This window comes from Equus quagga, chromosome 15 (assembly GCF_021613505.1).
Source record: "Equus quagga isolate Etosha38 chromosome 15, UCLA_HA_Equagga_1.0, whole genome shotgun sequence".
Taxonomy (NCBI): domain Eukaryota; kingdom Metazoa; phylum Chordata; class Mammalia; order Perissodactyla; family Equidae; genus Equus; species Equus quagga.
Genome location: NC_060281.1, coordinates 39,483,556 through 39,495,115, shown reverse-complemented (window position 1 = coordinate 39,495,115; position 11,560 = coordinate 39,483,556). Strand labels below are relative to the sequence as shown.

Here is an 11,560-nt window from a genome sequence, read left to right as displayed (position 1 = left end):
GGCGGGCAGGAGAGGGGCGGATGAGTGAAGAGCATGGCCAGTGGTCCTCGACGCAAGAGATGCATCCCAATGTGACACCTCCAACCCCACCGGCGACTGGACCCCACTCTCAGAGACACTGATTTAACTGTGTCGAGGGTGCAGAGGAAACATGGGCATTTTGACAAAATGTCCCCGTTGCGTGTAATTTGCAACACTGAACAGCAGGCAGGAGGGAGGTCGAAGGCTGTTTAGGCAGGGGGTTAACAAGCATAACGAAAGTCAGAGGATCGGGAATCTGAGTTTTTGACAGCCGTGGAGAAACTGGAGAAGCGGTTGGCGCACCTCTACCTGGGCGGAGGGAATACAGCTTGATTCTTAACTCTCTCATAAACTTCGTGTAACGTAAATCTCTAACCTTCCAATACTCTATAAAACGGGATAAATAAGTAGGAGGTTATTGATAATGAAAGTTATTTGTCACGTCAGTTCTTTTTTTTCCTCCCCGGCATCCCTTAACAGCAATTACCTGAGAAGTGTCTTATTCACAAAGTGCTAAAACCTCACTCCCACAGTACAGTGGGGAACTGTACGACGAGGATGGGATTCGAACCCACGCGTGCAGAGCACAATGGATTAGCAGTCCATCGCCTTAACCACTCGGCCACCTCGTCTCCTACGTGTGGCTCCCTGGATAAATATTGTATTTCTTTACTCAACGTAGTTCTATGTTGCAATTTCTATTGTTTTATCTTATGAAAACGATGTCTTTGCTCTCTATAAATGGTCCTCTTGCTATGAAAAAGGAAGAAAAGATAAAGAAGAGACTACGTGGGGCGGGTGGGGGGAGGGTTGTTGATGGGTGGGTCGGACGGAGCGAGGATGTGGACTTGAATAAAAACGACTAAATACACTTTCTAAGGGAAAATGGGAAAATCTCACAGGGAAGAATGGAGTTAGTGACTGCTTTTGTTTTACAAATAAAATTGAATTCTGTCATTTCTATTAAACCATGTATATTAAGACCATCGTTAAACTAGTTATGCTGTATTTATTATTACTGGATACTCCTCGGCAGGGTTCTCAGAAGGATGTCTGCCAAATGCGACATTAACGCCTCTTAGAAATAGTCATCTCCAGTCTAGGAAGCCCAAGTAAGTGATTAGTGAAGAGATGGGAGTGATAGGTTAAAAGGTCAAATTGTTATTGGTTCTGATTGTCAGACTAAAGATTTTGGACTTTATCTTAAATAGTTTTAGGGTTATCTGAGTGGTTTTGTTTGTTTTACCCAGGGAAATGTGGTCAAAATGATGTTAGTATTGTCATATTTTATTATTACCTATTTCAATACCCTCTAGCCAAAGATCACCAGGAAGTCTCCTGTAGTTGAATTAGTTGGGGTTTTGCTTTCAGGAAGTGAGGGAATAATTCTGCAATTGGATATTTTAATTTTATTTAGAAAGTAAGAATAGAATGAAACTGAAGCTGTAAAACTAGTGGTCCCTCATGCTACTTAGTAGAAGATGTTTGGTATTTTTGTGGTTTACACAGTGATCTTTTCCTATTGTCTGTTCTTAGCCAAGATTATGAAATGTTTTGTTGCTGTTTGTTTTTGTTTGTTTCTGTCTCATTTCATCAGCATCAGAGAATGACCTTGTCTGATGCTCCTGTTCTGTGAGATTGTTTACGTGCATCGAAAGAATCCCATGGCCTAGCAGTGAGTGCCAGGCCGGTTCCTGACCACACTCAGGCTTATGTATAGAGTCACGCCAGCTCCTGGATGCCGGGGGCCAGAGGAGTTCATGGGGGAGTTCTTTTGCTTTCACTGAGAGCACTGGAGGATATGTTTTCAAACTACGGAGAGAGTCAACAGAAGGAATTTAGGGCCCTACTGACAGCTGGGATTGCTGCATTCAGAGTCCAGAATGTTAACCATCACATCGGGACCTTTGTACAACAAACCTTCAAGGAAGACTTGTATACTATTGCATCTGGTCAGTTTATCTTTAAAATGTTTGGGTATAGATTCAGTCTAGGAACATTAAGAGAGAGCGTCCTGTATGGAGACAACGGAAGCTCTCTGATAACTATGATGGCTTGGCTCTCACCCTACAGTCTGGACATTTTCAGGTGTGTGTTCAGTGTTAGCCTACAGAGAATTTGCGTGAGCTCCGGAGAAGAGTCATAGATGGTGCCTCTGACGTATGAGCTCTTAATCACCTGAGCACGTAATTAACTTATGGGGATCTACCTGACTTCAGGCACCAGGCAAAGCAAAAAGACATGAGTATGATGGGGAGAGGGCAATTTTCAGTAGTCAGAGGAAAAAGCAAGGAGCTGGATGTGGATGGGGGAGAGGAAGTGCAAGTCTAAGGCAGTGTCTACACACACAAGGTTGTACTCCTGGTTTGGGAAAACACCAGGGCAAGCTCCCCAAAACTGAGACAGGTCCGCCGAGATTTGAAGTCCAGGTGCTAACCATTACTTCATGAGGCCCTCGAAGTTAGGTCTCTACTGAAAGACTGATGTGTTCTCCTAACAGATTAGTTTATCTTCCAATTAGTGTAGGCAACACATTAGCTTAAGGAGTTTGAGTGGAGCCTCTAATGAGAACAGACAATGGAGCCTCTAAGCTGTATGTGACAACTGCACTACTGTGCAGTAGGAACTTTTTCAGGACAGTGCTCCTGTTTAGAAGCCCATGGAACACTTTAAGCAGGCTCTAGGAAAGGAAGGACCTGAGTTGGGGACTGTAAAACCTAAACTGTTGATCACTGGGGCCAAGATTCTAACTTACCAGGATCTGAGGAACTCTAGGCAAAAAGGCACGTCAAGTGTAAGGGGGAGTAGGGCTCAAATTCCACAGGCAGGTAGTCAAAGACAATTTTCTCTTTGCCAGTGGCTCTATGTTGATTTGATTGTTGATTTGGAAGTAATTGGCAGTGCTTGCAGCCAGATAGATGTGTACACCCTAAGGTGAGCTAATGATTTAGGAGAACCACAGAGGAAAAATCACAGAGATGTTGCTGAGTCCTAGAGTTTTTAATTCGATTTGCTGTATTCAGAGTACAGGGTGCTAACCATGGGGTCCTTACATGAGGAACTTTCTACTGAAGTTCTCACATATATTCTTGCATCAGGCCAATACATTTTGAGGGGGCATTAGAGAAGAAAAGATTTGCAGGAGGGGCCTCTGACAAATTAATCTTTAAGACCGACTGAGCACACAAATAACAAGAGGATCTGTCTGATTTGGGGAACCCAGGCAAGAGTAGATGCCAAGAGAAAGACTGTATGTCCTACAAGGACACAAAGGTGTTATAAATAGGATACTTTTCAGAAGGCCTAGAAGAGATTAAGTAATTACACAATTTTCCTCTGGAGAAGAAAGCCCCAGTGGGAAGGTTATATCTATAGACCAGCATACAACAGGCGCGGGAAACATGTCACCAAAATTGAAGAGGTCCCACCGAGATTTGAACTCGGATCGCTGGATTCAAAGTCCAGAGTGCTAACCATTACACCATGGGGCCGGCACGTGTGGTTGCTGGAATATTTATGAATATTCATTGCACAGTTTGTTATTCTGCTCAGTATTTTGTGGACTTTAATTTTAATTTTAAAAATATTGATAGAAAATCTGCTCAAACAGTAAAGTCTCCAAGACAAACATCACTACCGAGGCTCGCAAGCACTACGAACTTCTCAAGACGCAGTTCGCGTTACAAACTGATGGAACTCGAACCCAGAACTGAGGTCCAGGATGTTAAACAAGAATACTTAAGCATCCAGGAGATAATCTAATTTATGAAGATCTGGGAGGACTCCGTGGTCCAACGAAGGAGAAGGGGCAGGAGAGGACAATAGAGGAATTTCAGAAGAAGGCGTATGGTTTGCTGTTCTGCAAGACAAGACAGTGTCTCATTGCTGACTGGGATAGGGTGCTCAGGTGAGAAAGTGCTCAGGTGTCTCTAGTCTCCTAGGAGTACGAGGATGATTTAAGAGAAGAGAGTTGACGCTAAAATACTAGCAGGTCCCACCGAGATTTGAACTCGGATCGCTGGATTCAAAGTCCAGAGTGCTAACCATTACACCATGGGGCCGACAGTATGTCTGTTATCTGACAAGCTTTTGGAAACTCATTTGCAATGTGTCATGTGGGCTTCGTTGGAATGATTTCTGTCTTGGACCCGCAAATAAGGCGTGTGTTCCTTGAGTCTGAGATAAAATTTCTCCGCCAGGCGAAAAGGCGAACGGAGCTCACATTTGCTTAGAATTTTTCCTAGGGGCCACGGAGCGTTTGAGTACCGGCGTTCCTCACACAATCAAAATTGTGCGTTTACTGAATTCCCAACCCGGGCCATGAACGTTTGTCTACGTATGAGTTTATAAAGAAAAGTGTCAACACTTCAAAATCTCTTGAAAATGAGTGAATATAGGAAATGCAAGAAGAAAAAAGTTGAATATAAATTGGTAATTTCGGGGATTAAGAAAAAACTTTTACTTTTTAAAGTATTTTTACTTCTTTTTGCTTATCCACATTTCCTAAAGGACCGATTGTAAGTATAATAAAAGCAGATTTTTTGTTATATTTATTCTTGTTTACGTTGCATATACAATACGTATATGTGTATGCAAAAGAAGTTTATTAAAAAGTTTTAGCCAGCAAAACAGTTTTTAAAAAAAATATGATTTGGCCAACATCTAAAAATAGTTTTGAAAATTCTCTGATACTTCCTCGCTACAGTTCTGGCCTCTAAAGAGGAATGGTAAGAGGGCTCCAGAAGGAGGAAAGATTGGAAATTTCTGTTTGAGATATTGATTCCAAAACATCAAATATGCCCACGAGTAGAATATTGATGCACTGGATGTACCCGAATTCCTGAAAGAACATCTAGCAGAAGATGTTAGAGGCAGGCAAGGTTTGGGAAGTCAGACCTGAGCTGGATTTCGGACGATAGGAATTCAAAAGGAATTAAAGCCTTAGCATTTTTTCATCATCGTTATGGTGATCTGGGAAATTCTTAGTATTTTCCCAAAATCATTTTCAAAGATTTTCTCTACTTACTGTCACACTAAGGGATCAGAACAACTTGCTTCCAATTTTGTGGAGAAGGTTAGTGTTTTATGATTTCCGCAGTTGGTCCAGCAGGTGATTACACCTGGAAAGAAAACGCTACTTCGTAGTCGGCAGGATTCGAACCTGCGCGGGGAGACCCCAATGGATTTCAAGTCCATCGCCTTAACCACTCGGCCACGACTACACAACTGCCTTGATGCTTCAGATATATTCCCATGAGGAATAATACCTCTCCTATTACAAATTAGTCTTTCTGTTCTTTTGACAACTGTTCTGGAGTTCTTCCCATGATGGTAAAAAGATCAAGATTTTTAAGATCGATGTTGGTTACAGAAGTTATCACAAATTGTAATACTTGACTGTCGTAGGGGATACCAAAGTCTTTACGAAGGTCACATACCCATCTCTAAGAGGTTGTAGTGGTCCCCAAATCTGAGAGAATGAATCACGACAGACTCGCCAGACTAAGTAGTAAAATTTACCGCTGTTAAAGACGGAAAACAGGTACTTCTAATAAACTACTCTGGAGATTCTTACACAGCCAGAACTGGTTCACAGACCCTCTCTGATAGTAACAAACTTTTTTCAATCACTTTCGCTGAAATAAGGCTGTGAATCAAAACTACGCGGATAGCAGAGGATGGTTTCGATCCATCGACCTCTGGGTTATGGGCCCAGCACGCTTCCGCTGCGCCACTCTGCTCACACAAAGGACAACTTATTTTAATTCAGAATTCAGAGTTGGCATTTTCTTAGTTCTAAGAAGTTTATGGATATGTATCTTTTTGATGCTGCCTCAAAGAACGGGAAGAGTACATTGATATCCGTACTTGGCTGCACTCTACCTCCAGATACCAGCAGCTTAGAACTAACCTCCGATAAACTCCTATCCGTTGAGATCGGAGTTCCCTCGAGCTCGGACAGGATGACGTTTCAGGTTACTCGACAACCAAAAGCATGCTAATTGGAATAATTTATAAAGGTGAAATTGAAAGAGAAGATTGGCCTTTCTCAGCCATACCGGATCCCAGAAGCAAAGTTACTTTAAAATGAAAAATTGTTCGTGATTTTTTAGTGAAAATATCTCCCCCATCCCGGGGAAAAAGAAAGAAGAAAGCTCTATAAAGCTTGCATTGGCCGGGAATCGAACCCGGGCCTCCCGCGTGGCAGGCGAGAATTCTACCACTGAACCACCAATGCCCGACGAAAGTGAAGTCCTTTATTTGTCCTCATATAGCTGTAGTTACATTGTCTCCACAGTAAAAGAGTGAGAGTTAGGATTTTTCTAAATCCAGTTGAAGACTATACCCAAATATTCGGAAAACACCTGTGAACTAGAAGGAAGCTGAAACTGCTGATACGTGACCCATGGAGCCTTTTGAATTGAAAAGCACCTATACATACCCAGCATATAAAAATATCTTTCTCCATCCCTGCCTGATTTTAAACCTTTAATGAAAACAAATTCTGAAAATCTCTCGTTTAGGATGCAAACCAATTCGGTTAATTATTAGAGCAAAGCGTTCAATTCGAGTTTCAAACACCAAGTTGCCTCATTTTGGAAAAAAAGACCTTCTATTTTCATTCTGTTATGGAGATCCAAGTTTGGCACGGAGGGTATTATCATTGGAAGCGGTAACAATATAGAAAATGCTGAAAGTAAGAATTCTACCGAATTCTTCTCCTTACATACATCCCCATTACTTGCCCCTGGAGAGGATGACCACCATTTGCTATAGTCGCTGTGGCTCTTTGAAACCAAAAGCCAAAGGGGGCTTTGACATAACATAACATAAGAGTTATGTACCCTGTTTTTGAGAACTTTTCAGTTGGTTTGGAGAAAAAGTTAACAGAGAAAACCGTTGACAATCAATGAAAATTATCTCTACTAAAATGAGTCATGATTTCGGTTTCAGGGAGGTAATGGACTCTGATAGGTTGAATTATAAAGCATGTGAAAGCCAAGAGGTTTTTCACACGTCTCTATCTCTAGTCTCTTTATCTTTTCACTTCTTCAGAGTAGAGCGATTGCGGTATTTATTGGCAGCTATGATTAGCATGCTTTGAAGGGGAGGAATGGCAGGAAGGTACAATAGCAAATTAAGAGGCTATTAATGTTGCTCTTAAAGGAAGAATTTGGGCCATAAATTAGTTTTCTCCAAATCCTAGCAACAGAAGAATGCAGAAATGGACAATACGAAAGATATAAATAAACTTGGTCAAGTTACGTAATTTATTAGTGCTTGTTTACTCATATGTAAATAGAGCCTAGAGTAGTTGACCTACTCCAGGGCCTGTAAAGATTAATTAAAATGACGCCTGTTAAAGCCACTTGAAAAACAGTATAGAACCACCAGATAAATACTAGCTACTGATTTTTACTTCATGTAACTTTTTAACGAACCACTGAAAGTCAGAAATTTTACCTTATTTCTATTATAAACAGAAACCTTCAATATAATGCACATAGTTGGTACTCATGTTAGTTGTACTGAATTGATTGCACAGAATAGGCTATTCTAGAACAAAAGTCCAAAATCTGCTCTTTTTGTGTGATATAAAAATAATCTTTATAATTTGCACTCTACTCCCTCAGATTTTATTTACCATTTGTCAAATGCTGCCTCCTCAAAATATCACAGAAAACCTCGTTGAAAGAACAAAGCTGAGTTTATTGGACTATCTCAGGAGTCTTAATTGTGTCTCAGAAGAGATAGGGCAAAGATGAGCTATTTATTGAAATTTTTGTAATCTGGATTTTGGTTGAATCTTTCAAAGTGGGGGCTTGGTTAGGATTAGATGAGGATCGTGATATAATTTAAGATTGGTAGACACAACTAGGAGATGATTTTGACATAAAATGTTGTATTCATTATCTATTGCTGTGTAACAAATTGCCGTGAAACTTAGTGGCTTAAAACAACAAACATTTACTGTCTCACAGTTTCTGTGGGTCTGGAATTCAGGAATGGCTTAGCTGGGTGCGGATCACTTATGAGGTTTGCAAATGAGATGTTGACAGGAGCTGTCATTTGCTTACTTGGTGCTGGAGAATTGCATCTTTTTTTTTTTTCAGTAAATGTTTCCATCTATTTATTTTTTTGTATTCCTTAAAAACAAAACAAAAATTATAAGTTTAATATCAATGCTTTGAAATAGCGTACATCAAACAAAGCCAGCTCTCACTTATGCTACAGGTTGGTCCACGTTCTCTTTCCTTCTCTTTGCCAGATGATCTTGAATAATTTCTGCAAGAAATTCCTCTTCAACACATTACATATAAGAGGTAAAACCTGGCCAGCAACTTTATGAAAATAGTGCAAATTATAGCAAAAGAGGTCCATTCCCAACTCAAAACCCATGCCATAATCACATTCATCATTAGCAAAATGCACAAAAATCATCACCTCCTGAATGGGAGCAAAAGCTGTTAGTCTCTCCTCATCACTTGCTGCCTCAACAGTTGTCTTGCAAATTCTCTTGAGGTTGGCATCTGTTTCAGGGAGCTCTCTGTACCCAACATCATTTTTATCTACTGGGATAATCAAGCCTGCACCACGAAAGGTCTTCGTCACAACTTTCTTATCTCTCTGTTTCATCTTCATGGTTCTCGGTTCCAGTGAGCATCCCAGTTCTCTAGCTGCTTCTGTGAGTTTTTCATCTGTGTTTTTCAAGAGACTAGTTTTCTTTTTATCTGTTATTTCTTTAAGTTTCTTCATCAAAAATAATTTAACTGAAGCAAACACATTATCTCCATTTTCAATAATTATACCTTTTTTCTTTGCTTTATTTATACCAACATATCCAGGAAGTTCATCAGAAAAATCCCTGAAATATGCTATGAGGTGATGAATTTTATTATGTCTAATAATAATGGTCTGGAATTCAGGAGTATCCTAGTGATATCTCCAGTTAAGTTTAAAATTCAAACTTGCTAATTTTTTCTTCATTATATGTTTTCCAGCAAGGATATCATAAGGACCCATTAATCGAAGTCCAAGACTTTGGGAAAGTGGATCAACTGGTTTTTCAGGATCAAGTTCTTCACAGAACTTTGAGAAGCAATAGAAATCTTCAAGCAGAGAAAGCTTATAATGGTTTCCTACTCTTTTTGAAGTCATTGGAGATATCAGCTTCACAGGATTTACTCTTCTTCACCATCAACTGTCTTTTCACACTGCTGTGCTTCTTACCACCGCCAGCCATTCTGCAGCTGCAGAAGAATTCTACTCTAAACTCACTTTCCTAGCTGTTGGATAGAAACTTGTTTTTCACCACGTGGGCCACTCTACAGGGGACTGTCCTCCTGACAAGGCGGCTAGCTTCCTTCAGATCAAGTGATCCAAGAAAGAAAGCTAGGAGGAGCTGCAGCCTCTTAGGACTTAGTATGACACTGCCAACTTCCACATTATTCTATTCACTCAAAGCAAGTCCCTAAGTCCAGCCAACTGCACAAAAGAGAGGAAAGTTCATCTCCATCTCTTGAATGGAGCCTATTTGTGGACATATTTTGAAACAACGACAGGGGCTGAAAGGGTCCTGTATATAAACTAGTAAACTGCCATTTGATGCCTTCTACTGAGAAGCTGATGGATCTTTCAAGAAAGTCCTGGAGTAAACAATAAAATTCTTGAAATAAACAAAGTTATTTGCAACTTTTATCTTCCTGGGCAAGAATCCCCTGTTATTGGGAATTAAAGCCAACTTCCTAGTATTCTGAATCTTTTAAAGAAAGTTTGGGTTGACATTTCATGGAAATGACATGTTGGCTTCTACAGTGAAACAGAAGAGAATATAACATTTCCTTACCAAATGTTGGAGTCAATAAATATGGTTATAACATATCAGGACGTCAGATAATCTGACTAGAAGTTATTCTGGGGATGGGGAATGAGACCTAGATTCTTGGCTCAAAGATAAATCTAGTGAAAAAAGAAGAGTATACATATAGAAAGTTTAAAATTGGAAAATCCCAATAATAATAATAAGAAGAAAAACGACATTTATGGAAGTCATGCTTACTACCTTGTTGTGGTCACCTGTTATAGGGTTTGGACCTCAGCTTTACTGGTAGAGGAAACTCAGTGATATTATTACCTGAAAGGAATTAAGCCCTAGGGACTGATTCTCACTAGTAGGACTCACAGGAGCCTGATGTTATAAATCAGAATGTAATTTATTAACATGGAGAGACCATTTCAGTGTAAATAACCAATAACGATTCTTTAGATAAGAGAGAGAAAAGATGAGTTTTACTTGAGTCAAGCAGAGGACTATAGCCTGGGAAGGCACCCTCCACAAGGGAAGAAAGCATTCTGGAGAAGCATGGTTTTCAATACAGTTTTATACCTTTTTTGAACAAAAAAGAACATACACCAAGCACACAGTATAAAAATACAAAAATTGTATTCAGGAGTACTGATACTGGCATTGTAGGAGGGGATTCTGATCTTCAAAGAGTACTTTCCATTTCTTTGAGATAATATTTAATGCATCCTTATCTTAATGGTTAAAGCAGATGTACAATATATGTTTGACAGGTAACAAGGCTTCTTTAGTGCAGACCAGATCAGGGTTAAACCAGAACAGCTACCCCATACACCTCAACATGTGAAATTTCTTATCAACAGGAATATTCATAGCCACAGTTAAGGTCATCTTGATCCTGGTCATGAGGTTCTCTAAAGGGTGACTTAGTAATAAGAAGGGGACCCAGTAACATACCATTTACAAGGACTTCTTCTTTGACCAAACTTTAGTCAGGCTCCTCTGAGCCCTCTGATGCCAAACCTCTTAATCTCAAGTCTGTGTGCCTGATGGGCAGCAAGCCAAACACTGAGGCATCAGTGCTTGAAGATGGAGAGTTATTTATTTGAATTGGCCAAAACGAGTAGGTGGGAGCCTGAGTTCACTCAAATCTGCCTCCCCAAGAACAGAAATCAGGGGTGGGTTATAGAGCTGAGGGGCTTGGCAGGAGGATCTTCAGGGAAACAAAGGGGTTACTCTTGATAAACTCCTGAACAATCTGACTTCTGAGCTTCAATGCCTGCTGAAGGCCAGCCATCTGGTGATCATAACCTCCCCAAAGGCATTCTCTTTCTTCTGCAAAACAAGTTCAGAAATCCTCTGGAAAACAAGCTCACAAATCCTTGAGATCCCCTCAGTAACCCCTCAAGTTAAACAGGAAAACAGCAAATTGATTTAATACCTACAGTAACCCTCAGGTACGTGGCTTTGCCTCCTCTGGGCTAGGCCTTGACTTTGGCCTGTTGAGTTCAGTTTTAGCAAGAATCCTGCTAAGCCAGTTTATTGAGAATCCCTCCACCCTTGATATCTAATCAAGTTCCTTTTTGTCATTGTCCACGCGTTGACCCCCTTACTCTTCCTACTTGCTGTAAATCCCCATCTGTCCTTGCTATTATTTGGAGTTGAGCTCAGTTGTGTATTGAATTCTCTCTCCCCTACTATAGTGGCTCCAATAAAAATCTGTCTTACCGTTTT

At 40.4% G+C, this 11,560-nt stretch overlaps 6 non-coding genes and 1 pseudogene across 6 annotated transcripts; all 7 read right to left on the bottom strand.

Moving 5' to 3' along the window:
* Nucleotides 1-571: 571 nt before the first annotated feature.
* Nucleotides 572-653, bottom strand: TRNAS-GCU (transfer RNA serine (anticodon GCU)). The gene has a single exon. It is a non-coding gene; the product is annotated as a tRNA-Ser (tRNA).
* A 2,787-nt stretch (nucleotides 654-3,440) lies between these two features.
* TRNAQ-UUG (transfer RNA glutamine (anticodon UUG)) lies at nucleotides 3,441-3,512 on the bottom strand. The gene has a single exon. It is a non-coding gene; the product is annotated as a tRNA-Gln (tRNA).
* A 498-nt stretch (nucleotides 3,513-4,010) lies between these two features.
* On the bottom strand, nucleotides 4,011-4,082 carry TRNAQ-UUG (transfer RNA glutamine (anticodon UUG)). The gene has a single exon. It is a non-coding gene; the product is annotated as a tRNA-Gln (tRNA).
* Nucleotides 4,083-5,161: 1,079 nt separating this feature from the next.
* Nucleotides 5,162-5,243, bottom strand: TRNAS-UGA (transfer RNA serine (anticodon UGA)). Its single transcript has one exon. It is a non-coding gene; the product is annotated as a tRNA-Ser (tRNA).
* Nucleotides 5,244-5,690: 447 nt separating this feature from the next.
* Nucleotides 5,691-5,762, bottom strand: TRNAM-CAU (transfer RNA methionine (anticodon CAU)). The gene has a single exon. It is a non-coding gene; the product is annotated as a tRNA-Met (tRNA).
* Nucleotides 5,763-6,188: 426 nt separating this feature from the next.
* Nucleotides 6,189-6,259, bottom strand: TRNAG-GCC (transfer RNA glycine (anticodon GCC)). Its single transcript has one exon. It is a non-coding gene; the product is annotated as a tRNA-Gly (tRNA).
* Nucleotides 6,260-8,245: 1,986 nt separating this feature from the next.
* Nucleotides 8,246-11,123, bottom strand: LOC124227096 (histone PARylation factor 1-like; annotated as a pseudogene).
* Nucleotides 11,124-11,560: the final 437 nt, after the last annotated feature.